The sequence below is a fragment of the Rattus norvegicus genome, chromosome 18 (genome assembly GCF_036323735.1).
Source record: "Rattus norvegicus strain BN/NHsdMcwi chromosome 18, GRCr8, whole genome shotgun sequence".
Taxonomy (NCBI): domain Eukaryota; kingdom Metazoa; phylum Chordata; class Mammalia; order Rodentia; family Muridae; genus Rattus; species Rattus norvegicus.
The window spans coordinates 1,945,008-1,959,820 of NC_086036.1; the positions used below are offsets into that span (position 1 = coordinate 1,945,008).

Below are 14,813 nucleotides of genomic sequence, written 5' to 3' on the forward strand. Positions count from 1 at the left end.
TTGGTTTCCAGCATCCACACCAGGTAGCTCACAACCATCTCTAAGTCCAGGTCAAGAGGATCCAATGTTCTCTGACCTTAAAATATGTGCACACATGCTCACATGTACATGAATTTAAAATGACTAAATAATTCTTAAAAAAATAAAGTAGTTACATAAACCCACTAAAGAACCACCCATAGAAGCCAGGCATGGTTAGTGTATCCTTTTAATATCAGCACTCAGGAGGCACAAGCAGGCGGATCTCTGAGTTCAAGGCTGCTTGGTCTACAAAGTGAGTTGCAGACCAGCCAGAGCAATACAAGTCCCTGTCTTGAAAAACTAACAACAACAACAATAATCAGAATTACAATTAACTGTTTTGATGTCAACATTACAAGCAAGAAAACGCAAAATCCTTCAAAATGCTGAAAGAAAATTATGCTTTAAGTACATTTTACCTAAAGAGTTAACAAAGATATTTTCAGATAGGTCAACAAAAAGTATGGTCAGACATGGCTACATATGCCTTTAATCCTAGCACTTGGAAAGAAGAAGCAGACTGAGCACTGAAAATTCAAGGCCATCCTGATCTACACATAGCTAGTTCCAGGCTACCTAGGGCTACTTGGTAAGACCTTGTCTCTAAAAAGAAGGGGGAAAATACCCCTGGTATCCACATATACATGCCCATACACATATAAACATGTATACAGATATACATAGAGACAAAAATAAATAGCAGATTACAAAGAATTTTATTTCTAGGAATTTACAAATATACCTACATAAATGCATAGAAGCATAAAATCACATTAGTTTCAATACCATATCAACATAGTGAAGTGGAAACTTCTGGATTCTTTGGAAAGTCAGTTATGTCAAATGATGTTCTGCTGAAGCCAACACGAGTGAAAGGATGTTTTGCTAAAGCAAACACACATGAAAGGAAGCATGATGGGTTCTTCTCTAAAGACACACATGTATTCGTTTGCCTTACGTTGTGTTGCTGAGCTCCAGTTTTTGCGGCCCCATAGAGAAAAATACCAAAAAAAAAAAAAAAAAGGTTGATGTCAACTGATACAGACTCATGTGTAGTTCTGCTAAGACAGGAAGACTGAGGGAGGACAGTGATGTTTGGAGGGAGTATGAACAGGACTCCACAGTGGTGAGGCGGCATGCACAGCTAGCTCTGCAACACTTTGACCCTGGTCTTGCATCTTCATCTTCACTGATCTTCGATGCTTTGCTTCAATGAGAGGCACAGTAGAGAACTTTTACTGGCATCCCTACTGGTCCTGGCCACCCCTGCTAACGTGCCAATTCAGCAGAGGCCTGGCTATTTCTGTTAGGTCATGCAACCACGGCTGACTCATGTTTGCTATCCTGACACTGCTGAACTGGAGTGCTGGTAATAAGCATGAAGTGTTTCTGAGTGCATCAAACTGCTGCTGCTGATTCCTGTGAACTGAACTGCTGTTTTCCCGACAGTGAAGATTAGATCTACTTCAAAGAACAATTTCAAACAGGTCCACTTACCCAGTATCCTAATAACCCTTCTTGTCTACTACCTCTGGTGGGCTAGAAAGGAGGTTAAAATAAGAATTCATATTAAAATAGGGTTTGAAAAAATCAAAGTCTACAACATAGACTAACTACACCAATAAATATCACCATAACATTGACTATATCATTGATGACAATTATAGAATAAAATAAAGTGACAGCCTAACTTTAAGTTTTATTTTCAATTCATTATTTTAATATAAATAAATTTATATTATATTATTTTAGACAGTCTCACCATGTGTTGTAATCATTGTTCAACTGCTTTGAAGTGACACATGAACAAAACAACTCTTACAAAAGGTAGAATTTATACTGGGGCTTGCTTATATTTTCAGAGGCTTAGTCTATTATCCTCATGGCAGGGAGTATGGCTGCATATAGGCAGGTGCTAGAGCAGTAGCTGAGAGCTACATCCTGATTCTCTGGCAAAGACAGACTGCCTTAGAATGGGTTCTTGAAACTTCAAGATTCACCCCCAGTGACACACCTACTCTATCAAGGACATACCTCATAATCCTTATAATCCTATCAGAGCTCTGCTTCCCATTGGGTATCCATTATAAGCCCCTGGGGACCATTCTTATTCAAATCACCACACCAAGTAATTCTGGTTAACTAGGAACTCACAGTTAACTACCTCAGGAATCCTGGGATTAAAGGTGTACATCACCATGCCAGTTTAAAACTTTTTTTTCTAAAGATGTACGCATCTTGGTGGTATATGCATTAGAATTGAGAAGTGGAAACAGGAAGCTCAAAAATCCAAGGTTGGGCTGGAGATATGGCTCCGCCATTAAGAGCACCAACTGCTCTTCCAGAGGTTCTGAATTCAATTCCAAATAACCACATGGTGACTCACAACCATCTATAATGGAATCCGATGCCCTCTTCTCATACATTTGAAGGCAGGTACAGTCTGAGCACATTGCTCTGTTGGGGTGGGCAGGCTGCTCTGTGAGAATAGAACAGCTTAAGTCCCGTAGAGAGTAGAGGCCTGTGAGTAATGGTTATGAAGGAACAGAACCTCAGGGCATGGCCCTAGGTGAACACTCAGCTCTAGAAAGCCAGTGCTCTGTCAGCTCAGCATAAGGTGCTATTCAAGCCACAGCACATAGAAAAAACAGCAGCCCAATCCCAGCCCACTGCATCCTCAGTCTGGTCACCACTGGCCCAGCCCATTGTAGTATGGATGAAAACCTGAAGCTGAGCTGTGGTGGGAGAAAAGTCTAACCATGACCAACACAAGGCAGAACTAGTGAGGCAGCCTGCTGGACCAAGCTGCAGGGGCCTGGGGAAGAGCCAGCTGCCAACACCAGGTGCTAACTGAACAGCAGAAGGAGCACCAGAGACAACCCTCAGAAGAAATCCAAACCCAGACAAAAGCTTCTGACCAAGTTAAGTATCTTTGAAAATGTGCTAAATGCTGAAGAGAGAAACTGAATATAGAAAAACCATACATGAGGTGGAGATGGCTCAGTGGTTAAGAGCAAATGACTACTCTTCCAGAGGTCCTGAGTTCAAATACCAGCAACCACATGGTGTCTCACAACCAACCATCTGTAATGAGATCTGATGCCCTCTTCTGGTGTCCCTGAAGACAGCTACAGTATACTTATATATAATAAATAAAGTGTTAAAAAAAAGTCATACGGAGAAAGTCTCTGAAGAAAAATATTTTCTGTGTTAAAAAATGGAGAGATAAACAATGACAATGCATCTGGATCCCATATGATTTTATTTCATTTATTCAACACATGAGTAACTATTTTTTCAGTAACAATTACAATTTTATATATCCTTCCTTGTTAGGGATTGGTTCTAATGCTTTGAATTAATCTAGCTCCTAAAATCCTTCCGAACACTGAAGGTCCTTGTTCCCAATTGGTTTTTTTTTTTTTTTTTTTTTTCCGTGTTCTTTAATTTTTTTTTTTTTTTTTTTTTCGGAGCTGGGGACCGAACCCAGGGCCTTGCGCTTCCTAGGCAAGCGCTCTACCACTGAGCTAAATCCCCAACCCCCCCAATTGGTTTTTGATCAATCAATAAAGAGCCAACAACCAATGGCTGGGCAGATAGACTGAGGTGGAACCTTTAGATTTGTGCGGGCTAGAAACTGGGAGAAAGGAAGGAGAGAGAGAGTTGCCATAATTAGGAGGGAGATAGAGCAGATTTAGAGCTACAAAAGGAAGACCATCCTAAATGTAGGCGAGAAGAAATGCTTCCTCCCCCTCCCTGGAGAGTGTCTTGGGCAGTAAAGACTAGGGAGCCGCCCAGAAGGAGCCAGGGCAATAAAGATAAAATATAGAATTAGAGGGTGGTGTTAAGCCAGGTTTACAGGAGAGAAATGTGTGCTAGCTTCGGGGAGGATTAGAACTGTCCAGTCTTTGAGCTAGTCAAGGCATTTAAAATCAACTGGCATGTGTGCGTGGTCTTTCATTCGAGAATGCAGAGGGCTCTGGTGAATGGCTAGGAACTGGACCCACCGGTAGTCAAAGGGATAGCTGGGAACTTGACCCACCAGGAGTCAAAGCAGTATAGCCAAAATTACCACTAAATATCCTTTTGAAGGCAGACTTAGATAAGGGACTGAAAAAAAAAAATTCTTGCCAAGTTGCAAACAATAGAACAAAATGTATACAATTCTTTGAACCAGGAATTTCAAAAATTTCAATCCAAAATCTAAAGCACCACCATGTAACAAGAATGCAAATAGGCAGTCTCTATCTGTTATAAAACCTGAAATGATTTTCCCAGCCTTGCTAAGGGAATTAGATAGAGGTGAGAAAAATCTACAAAGGCTTGAAAAATTAAAACGGCAACCCATAGAGATACAATATACTGAGTTAAAAATACAGATTCTGGGGGCTGGGGATTTAGCTCAGTGGTAGAGCACTTACCTAGGAAGTGCAAGGCCCTGGGTTCAGTCCCCAGCTCCGAAAAACAGAACCAAAAAAAAAAAAAAATACAGATTCTGGGGGTTGGGAATTTAGCTCAGTGGTAGAGCGTTGCCTAGCAAGTGCAAGGCCCTGGGTTCGGTCCCCAGCTCCGGAAAAAAATAAATAAGTAAAATAAAATACAGATTCTGTTCAATGAAGTCACCTTAAAACAATGTTATGCAACAGCTTATATGTTTCATTTTGTAGAGTTTTAAAATTTTTAAATATGTACATATGTTAATATACAGTTAATACAGTTCAGAATTCCAAAGAACTTCTGTCTTGAATTCTGTAAACTCTGATTCTCAGATCTTGGAAATGCCTTTATAGACTGAAGCTAATGGTGCTTTGGCACGCGTATTCACTAGAATATAGCAGTACTCTAGACATTATGGCATGAAACATGTCACTGGCGCATCTCACAGTCCTACAGCAATTATAGAGATCTAACCTTACATTAAAGAAGATGCTTAAAAACAAAAAAGGAGAACAGAGACCACCCCAGACATAGATTACATAGTGCTTTATTGACTTTAAATTTTTTAAATTGCTAATGAACAAAAAACAACAGTAGCTAAGAGACACTGGATTGTGGGAAAGTGCTAAATTAGAACAGCCCACCTATTTTAAGGATGTCCTAACTTCAGAATGAAAGGCAGGAAATGTGTTGCATTTGGGGAAGAGGTTTTGTCTTTGTTCCAAGAGAAGAAAAGCTATAGATTTTATCCAAATTAATAAAGATTAGATTTGACCAGGGAGGCCACCTGAAGATCTAGGCTGCACACATAAAGGATGAAACCAAAAAGAACAACAATGTGGGTAACGTATTGTACTGATCCCTTTACATAGGAACAGCTCTGAAACTGAAACATGAATGTCTCAAGCCAGAACTTCAACTAAGCATAGCCAATAAATCTTGTTGGCTACAGATGACTTATCATGTCATCCTTTCACATGGCATGAATGAAAATTTATATTACAGTTTGGTTACAGTCCAAACTAACTTGAAGAAAGACAGATGCCTTACGTGTTCAAAGAGCAGAGAATCATCTTTAGCTGAACTGTACACACCACACATTCCATACAAGGCAGAAGTGTTATTACTTTTGAAAGTTTATATGTTCACAGAGGAAAAACAACCAGACACAACTGAAGTTAAAACAGCCCTGGCAAAATTCATCTTTGAGGATGCTAAGACGCTAAGGCATAACAGCATTCTGCTTCATCCAACCTCAGACTGCCTCAATAGCCATTTCATCAAACTTACAAAATGGCTAAAAAGCCCATTTGTCCTGGCCTCTCGGACTGTTTCAGTCAGGACTTCAGTCAGGCCCTGCTTTCATACCACAAAGAACTTAGCAAATGCTGCAACTGGCTTTCTTAAGACTGGCCAATATCCCAATTTTCTTAGGGCCCCCAAAGGGAGATGATGTTCCCAGACAACAGGAAACAATTTTAAAGAACAATGCCCCATTCCTAAGAGATGGGGTGGGTGTTTTTGGTCATTCACTGGGTGATGGATGTTTGTTATTTAAAGGAGGGTTAAGTTATTAAAGGTCCTGGTCAGAGAGGAAGCAAAGTATGGGAGCTGGATTCAGGGATCTCTTTTTCTCTTCCTTTTTCTTTCCTGTATCTTTCTTTCCTATCTAATTTCACAGGGAAAGGAGGGGAGAGGGGATGAAGAAAAAAATGAGAAGATATAGGAATATATATATATATGTGTGTGTATGTATTTATGTATATATATATACATATATATATACATATATATATACATATATATATACATATATATATATATATATGTATATATATATGGCATAGGAGTTCCAAGACAGCCAGGGCTACACAGAGAAACCATGTCTCAAAAAGCCAAGAGAAAGTGGGAAAGGGAGACACTCACTTAGAGCTGGAACGTTGGTTCAGCAGTAAAGAGCATTTGCTACTCTTGCAGAAGACCTGTTCAGTTCCCAGCATCTACTAGACTACTTGAAACCACCTGTGACTCTAGTGTCAGGAGCCCTTATGCTCTCTTCTGGCCTCCATGGACACCAGACACATACACAGCACACATACATATACACAAGTAAACACCCATACACATAAAAATAAATATTTTTAAAAATAAAAAGGCAAAGTCGTACCTGCCTAGCGTGTATGTGAGATCCTCAATTCAATCTCCAGTACTGTCCTCTATACAAACACATACACACAAACGGAAACATTGACAACACATTCCCAAGCTTACTATAAATCAATGTTACACTGTCAGGGACACAGGGAAAAAAGAGAGAGACTGGAGCCAGGCAATGGTGGCACACACTTTTAATCCAAGCATAAGAGGGCAGAGGCAGGTGGGATCTCTCAGAGTGAGTGACAGGATAGACATGGATACACAAAGAAACTTTGTCTTGGAAAAAAAAGAAAAACAGAGAATGAACAAGCAGATCCACACACATTTCATTCTCACCCCTCCAACAGGGTCTCACTATAAAGCTGCCCTGAGCTCATCAACCCTGCCTCAACTTTCTAAGAGTTGTGATTACAGGCCTATGCCACTACACTAGGATTGGATCTATTTTCAATAGAACAAACCAATGGAAACGAGTCTTCAACAAACAGTGCTAACACTGGACAGACAAGAAGCAGCAGTAGAAGCAGGAAAATGAGAACAAGAACATCGTCGTCGTCACCATCATCACCATCACCATCTTATTCCCTCAGACCACTCACAAAAGTAATTTCAGGTTGGTCAAAGACCTAAATGTAAAGTTATTTGAAAGGAGGAAGAGGAGGAGGAAGAGGAGGAAAGAAAGAAAATCTTCATTATGCTAACAAAGCTTAGGCAGGAAGATCCTTAACATTCCACATGAGTTCACAATAAAGACTGTTTCAAAAATCTTCAAAATAGCTTCATGTACCATATCCAAAATCTGAAACCACCACCAAAGTACCTGAGAAACAACCCAGAAGTCATGTGGGGGAGACAAAAGTTGTGTATCACTACTGTAGACAACCACCCAGTAAACAAAAGGAGCATAATAATCATGCTGAGTAGCAGAAGCTATACACAAACATATTTTAAGAGTCTACTCTTCATGAAATTATAGAAAAATCAAGTTTTGTACAGTCAGAAAGCAGATGAATTACTGCCAAGAGGTAAATGTTAGGGAGAAATTATGTAATTTGAGGGATAATGGAAATGTTCTTTATCTTGTTGATTTCTACAAATGACTTATTAAAATGCATAAAATTTAATTTTTTTCAGAAAATCAAATTCAAAAAAATAAGTGAATATACTGATAAAGCTATTCAACAACTAAGCTAAAACTGACAGGCTCCAACAGCCGAGAAACATAATTAAACCAAAAGGCAAGGTAAACTGGGGTGAACATCATGCAGTTAAAGGGAGGAAGAAACACACAGAACCACGTTTACGTACATAGTGACTGTAGAAAAAGCAGTAGTGATGGCTAACTTCTGGGAAAACAAACTATGGACCAGTGTTGGGAGTATGAGAAAAGGTTACTTTACATTACATAGCTACTTAAATGTTTTATTACATACACACAAGGCATTTGATACCAAGCCTAAGGCCTGACCTCACTTTGATCCCAAAAGCCACATAGTGGAACTAGAGAACTGATTTCCCTGACCTCCATACATACAACATGGCACTCGCTTGCTCACTCACTCTCCGTGTTTATCAAGTCGGTCACTATTAACATTTTTAGACTAGATAAAGGCCCTGTTGTGAAGAGCTGTCTGTATGAATAGAGGGTGTTCAGAAGCAGTCTCCCTGGCCTATACCCACTAAATGCCAACAGCCTCCCTTTTCCCAGTATTGTCAAAATGTCCAGATACTGTCAAATGTCAGAGAGGCAAATTCACCTAATTGAGACAAAAAAGATTAACAATTATAAAACACCGACTATTTGAGGAATTGAACAAGGTAAGCCAATTCCCAGAGTTGTACTATAGTACTCCACAACCCTGTGCTTCCTGAAGTCCATTCAGGTTTATACCGGCTGTTGTCTTTCGGATAAAGCAGAACGTTCAGTAGTTTCTGTCTTTCTGTTAGTACTGCAGTCATCTCTTCTTTATTTGAATCTGTGTAACGGGGCTGGAGAGATGGCTCAGCGGTTAAGAGCACTGGCTGCTCTTCCAGAGGTCCTGAGTTCAAATCCCAGCAACCACATGGTGGCTCACAACCATCTGTAATGAGATCTGATGCCCTCTTCTGGTGTGTCTGAAGACAGCTACAGTGTACTTATATGTAATAAATAAATCTTTAAAAAAAAAAAAAAAAGAATCTGTGTAACTTGCCAATGAACTCTTATAATTTAAGATTCTTTCATGTTCAAAAATGCCCCCAAGGGCTGTCAAGATGGTTCAGCAGGTAAATATATTTGCCACAAAAGCCTAGCTGCTTGAAACCCACATTAAAAGTGGAAGTCTCAAGAAAATTCACTCCATACCTACATAATCATCATGTGCGTGCGTGTGCACCTACCAAAAAATACCAAAAAATGTGAGCCTCATGCATGCTAAACAGACACTACCGCAGAGCTACATTGACAAAACTTTCTGGTATCATACATAATGTCAACTTAAACAACTGTCAATCAACTCATGATACTCTGCCCTTTCTCCACTCACTCACTAAGCTTAGGTATTTAGTAACTAGAAGGGGGTGGAGAGTGGGGGGTGATGGCACCCGCCTTTAATCCCAGCAGTTGAGAGGCAACAGGCTGGTCTCTGTGGAGTTTGAAGCCAGCCTGGTCTACAGAGTGAGTTCCAGGATAGCTAGGCCTACACAGAGAAACTCTGCTTCAAAAAAGAAAAAAAAATTTTAGTAATTCATAAAAAATTAAGAGAACTTAATCACAGCAACGGCAAACAAATATAACATTTATTTAAGCAAAAATACCCAAAATAGTTCCAAAATACTGAAGAAAAAAAACAGTAGCAATGCCAAGTCAGATTTTTTTTTAGATAAAGTTGCTATGTAACTAGACTGACCTTCATGCTTCCTTGCCTCTGCCTCCCAAGTGTTACGTTTACAGGTGTGTACACTGGGTTTCCAAAATAGAATTTTGAAAGCCTTTAGAAATAGCAAGTACATAAACTGCTAAGTAAAATTTTTTTGAAGATGATTATAAATCAACAGGCTATACACACAACACAGAGAAAACACACTAGTCCTGAAATGGAACTCAGTAGAAAACCACTTGCCAGACATGTACAAGGTCTTGGGTTCCAAATAAGCACAACAAAAGATAAAAAGACAATAAATAATTAAAAATAAAAAACTTCAAGTTTCCCTACCCAAGGAAACTGAGGCAAAAGGATCCCTTCGAGCCCAAGAATTCAAGGCTAAGCCAGCCTGAGCAACAGAGTAACACCTCACTAAAAAGAGACAAAAATAAAAAATAAAGTTAAAAAAAAAGTATAGGGTTGTGGATTTAGCTCAGTGGTAGAGCACTTGCCTAGCAATTGCAAGGCCCTGGGTTCGGTCCCCAGCTCCGAAAAAAAGAAAAAAGAAAAAAACAAAAACAAAAAAACCAAGTATAAAAGAGACAATGATTAATGAGTATAAAGAGTTTAGAAAGTCTGGGACTTTTATCTAAAATTATTAAAATCTCTCTCAATATATTGGTGTGAAACTGGATTTTCTTCATAAATGTCAACCAGAAATTGCTACCTGAAGTGGATACAGAAGCTCACAGGACAATACAGTTGTATTCTGCTAAGTCAAACACTAAGGTGATTACAACTGCCATTCTGTAGCAAAATAATTTGGAGTCCTGCTGTGTATCATTAAAGATGCTATTTATACTAACTGCTTTGAATGTGTATGAGTGTTTGCCTGTATGTTATGTATCTCCATCCCCCATGTGTATCTCTGGTGTCCATGAGTTCAGAAGGGGGTATCAGATTCCCTGCAACTAGTTAGGGATTGCTGTGAGCCACCATGTGGATGCTGGGAACTGAACCAAGGTCCTTTGCAAGAGCATGCAACAAGTGTTTTTAACCACTCAGCCATCTCTCTAGCTCCTTATATTAACTTTTAATTCAGGCATTACTATACATTTGAATGAATATACTTATCTATAACAAAATAACTATAACACATATAACAGTATTGGCAAAAGCTATTTAAAATCCTACAGAAGAGCCAGATAATGGTGGTGAATGTCTTTCATTCCAGAACTTTCGAGGCAGAAGCAGGCAGATCTCTGAGTTCAAGGCCAGCCTGGTTTACAGAGTTCCAGGGCAGTCAAAGCTACACAGAGAAACCCTGTCTCGAAAATACAAGCAAACAAAAAAAAAAAAAAAGAGCTGTTTAGAATCACACATAATTTTTAAGAGGATGAAGGGATTTTGAAACCAGGAGAATATTAGCCACAAATGATGGCACACACCTGTAATCCCAGCATTTGAGAGGCCTGAGTCACACATGAAATAGAACCTATGAAATAGGAGGGGGCACATGAGGGGGAGGAAGAGGAAAAGGAGGTAGTGGAGAAGAAGAAGAAAAAGAAAAGGCCAGTTGTTGTCTTTCATACATAGTACTCCAGAGAGAGAAGCCAACCAGGACCATGGAGTGAGACCCAGTCACTGCTAAGAGAAGAGGGGTTGGGGAGAACACAGGGATGCCCTGATGCCTTTCTCACCACTTGAGAGGTGAAAGCAGTTGTACTTTAAGGCCAATCTGAGCTACAGGAGACCTTATCTTTAAAACACTAAGAGGGAGAAACCCTTTACATTATCTTATTTTTATTTACTCCTTGAGGTTTCCCCTACAGGATCAGAATGAATCTGGCTATCTTCAAACATTCATACCACCAAGCATTATAGCTGCCACCCTCTCCCAAGCAGAAAAGACACTATAAGTTGTCCTTGCTCCACAGAATAAATCCCCAACCCCTCTAAGTCAACAAACTTTAATGAAATTCATAGAGGCCACACACAAACACAGACAGAAAAGTAGAAGGGGGACTCTGAGAAGAGTGTCAATGAAAGAGGGGGAGAATGAGAGGTGAATATGACTAAAATTCATTATATAAATAAAACCATCGGGGTTGGGGATTTAGCTCAGTGGTAGAGCGCTTGCCTAGGAAGCGCAAGGCCCTGGGTTCGGTCCCCAGCTCCGAAAAAAAGAACCCCCCCCAAAAAAAAATCCATAAAAAAAATAAAATAAATAAATAAATAAATAAAACCATCAAACGGTAAAAAAAAAAAAAAAAGCAAATCATGAGTGAGAACAATCCTTTGCTACCAACTAGAATTATAGTAGTAAAACAAAATTTTAGTAAATATACAACCAAAGAATTTTCACTGATTCATGTACATATGCAAGAAAAGCCTAGACTTCAAAACAAAATTATTTAATGAATTAACCTATGGTATTAGTAATTAGTGTCTATTATCTAAATTTATTACTATCAGTAAAGCTTATTCAATGAACTCTGGAAAGCATAATCTCCTAATAAAAGTCATGGGAAAAAATACTCAATTATTATAAGAAAACATTATTTTGTTTTTTTGGGTTTTTTTTGTTTTTTTTTTTTTTCTTTTTTTTTTTTCGGAGCTGGGGACTGAACCCAGGGCCTTGTGCTTGCTAGGCAAGTGCTCTACTACTGAGCTAAATCCCCAACCCGAAAACATTATTTTGAATTATGCAACCCTAGTCACTTTCATTTTTTAGAGCAAATATAATCAACTCTTGAGTTTTGATTTTTTACCAAGTCAAAAAAAAGACCATCTGGGAAAGGGAGTTAATTGTATTCACCTTTAGTGTCCTTTCTATGAAGCATAATTTATCAATTTAAATGGAGGTGCAAAACCCTTGCATGGTACAGATATTAATAATAAAATAAAATAAACTTGAGGGCAATAGGGGAATATTCAAGAGGCCTCATCCTTCCCTGAAGATCTACATACAGGCAGTTAGTTAATGGCTGGTGAAGGGAGAGACATTTTCTTCTGAGTCTAAGCACTCTTTTAAGTTGTGATCCCATAAAATACCCTAACTAAACTCACTGGTATCCCCACCCTCACCCCATGTCATGACAATAAAAGGGGACTAGTTGAGAACGAGTGGCAGGGGAATAATAAAGTGTAAGAAGTAAATATGCAAGAAATCTATCAAATGTTTGAAAATATAATAATGAAATAACTATATAACATGCTAATCAACTTGCAAATTTTTGTTCATCACAAAATCATATTGCTGCCGGGTGTGGTGGCACATGCCTTTCATCACGGTGCTCAGGAGGCCAAGGCAGGAGGATCTCACAGTTCAAGGCCAGCCTAGTCTACACAAACCCTGTCTCAAAAAAAAAAAAGAAAGAAAACAAACAACAGAAACTGAACAAGGTAAAACAATATGGTGCTTAAAAGTTAAAAAGCCAGAACAATTTTGTCCAAAGAACTATAATTCTAATGCCCTGGCCTTAGAGTAATAGTGTGTCTTTCAAAAAGAGGGACAGTGTGTCTACAATTTTGGTTCCTCAGATGCTAAAGATCTGAATTGGTAGCTTCCAAATTAAGCACTTTCATTCTGTTTTGTTCATGAAAGTCTCAGTGAAAATTTTAGTTTTTTTCAAATTAAGAAACAAAATTCATGTTAGTACCCTATGTAAAACACAATCAGAAACCAAATACAGCTTAGTTCACTGAAGTCTTAACTAACACAACTGAAACCTAATTTTTGGTCCTAGAGACTGAACCTAGGGCTTTGTTCATGTTGAGCAATATAAACAGAACCCTACCACGTGGTCCATTCCTATATTTACTTATTTATGTGTATGTATATTGCAGACCCCCGAGCCTTCAAGTCCGTTCTCTCCTTCCACATGATCAGAGATCAAACTTGGCTTGTCGGTCTCGGCCCCTCATTACTACTTTTCAAAAACTGTTTAGATTGGGGGAGAAGTCACATCTTATATTTTACTAAGTAAGATACAGTTCTGTGCCGTGCATTAGCGGCACTAGCCATTAATCCCAATTCTAGGAGGCAGGTGGATCTGAGTTCCAGGGCAGCCTGGATTACAAGGTGAGTCTCTGAAAAGCGGAAAAACTGTTTTGTAATTTGTAATACCACTTAGGTATTATAAGCTGCCTTTGCTTCTTCCTACAAGAAACTCATTTCAGCTGACTTCTTCCATCTTCCTGTATTTCCTACTCCCCCGCCTACCACCACCCATGACAAAATTCTGTACGGGTCTAATTTTCACAAGGCTCCACTTAGTCGCAGAGTGCGGAGATCTGATTTTCGGACTTTTGGTGACACAGACATGCAACTCTACTTCTGCAGAATAAAAAGCTTGCTATAATCTAAGACCCAATTCACTTCCGCTCGTATCTCCCTACCGATACGAAACTTCCCCGGAGCCCTCAAAGGATCTATTTCTACCTGTCCTCCAGTTCCCATCTCGAGCCTGCATTATTTCGTTAAATGGGGAAGCCGGACATCGCTCCCCTCCCAAGATGAAGACCAGGAGCCGGGATCACCCACATTCCGCCCGGCACGTTGCTGGGCCTTAGGGCTTCAGGGCGGGTCAGCAGGAGGCTCAGGGGCCGCAGCCTGGCTACTGCGGGAGGCAGGGGAGAGACGGCGGAAGGAAGACAGACGGAAGGAGAGAGGCGGAGGCGGGGACCAGGCCCCGGCTACCTGCGGGTCAGAGCGCAGGCTGTTTGCAATCGCCATAGCTGTGCGCCACCTCCAGCCGTCCGAGAAACCCAGCTCCTCACTAACTATGACAGCCGGCCAGCAGCGGCAGGTGACGCGCAGCCGCCCACCCCGGGCGCCAGCGTCTGCGAACCGCCCAGCTGGTTCCTGGGGGGTACCAGAAGCCGGGGCACACGAGGAAGAGGTGGGCGGCACTGAGGACGGGAGGGAAGAACAGCGGTCCGCTCTCCGCCAGGGCTGGGAGAGGGTGGCGAAGACGCAGGACTGTGGGGGGGTGCTCACGTACCTTCCTGCTGCGCGGCCCGGGGTCCTCCTGCAGCCCACAGGTCGCCTCACATCCGGGTACCCGGAGACACTCAGCTGCTTCTGCAGCGGCCGTCGCCGCCCCGCGGCACAAACACCAAACTTCCGGCGGCGGCGACGCCTCTCCCGTCAGATGGGAGTTACCTGGGGCCGTCGTGGGTGCGCTTGCGCGGCGCTTGTCTTCGGCCCCAAGCCGCTCAGCTGACGCGCCCAGAAGACGAAGATGGCCGCCACGCTCTCTGCGTGTCACGCAATTTTCACTCGGGCCGCGACAGCTGGGCGTCGGGTAAAGGATAATCTGGCGTCCACACTCAGCGCAGGCGCGGTGGGAG

The 14,813-nt window shown here is 40.9% G+C and overlaps 1 protein-coding gene across 4 annotated transcripts in view; it reads right to left on the reverse strand.

Annotated features, from left to right (window-relative positions):
- Positions 1-14,602, reverse strand: part of Esco1 (establishment of sister chromatid cohesion N-acetyltransferase 1) — a 54,862-nt gene extending 40,260 nt beyond the window's left edge. The window contains exons 1-2 of one of the 4 annotated variants that reach the window (XM_063277581.1): positions 14,465-14,597; positions 1,519-1,560 (exon numbers count right to left, since the gene is read on the reverse strand). The gene's annotated coding sequence lies outside the window, so the exon portion shown is untranslated. Of the gene's footprint in view, positions 1-1,518; positions 1,561-13,902; positions 14,037-14,464 lie in introns of those variants that run through there. The other 3 variants (XM_063277580.1, XM_063277582.1, XM_063277579.1) reach the window with 3 other exon arrangements.
- Positions 14,603-14,813: the final 211 nt, after the last annotated feature.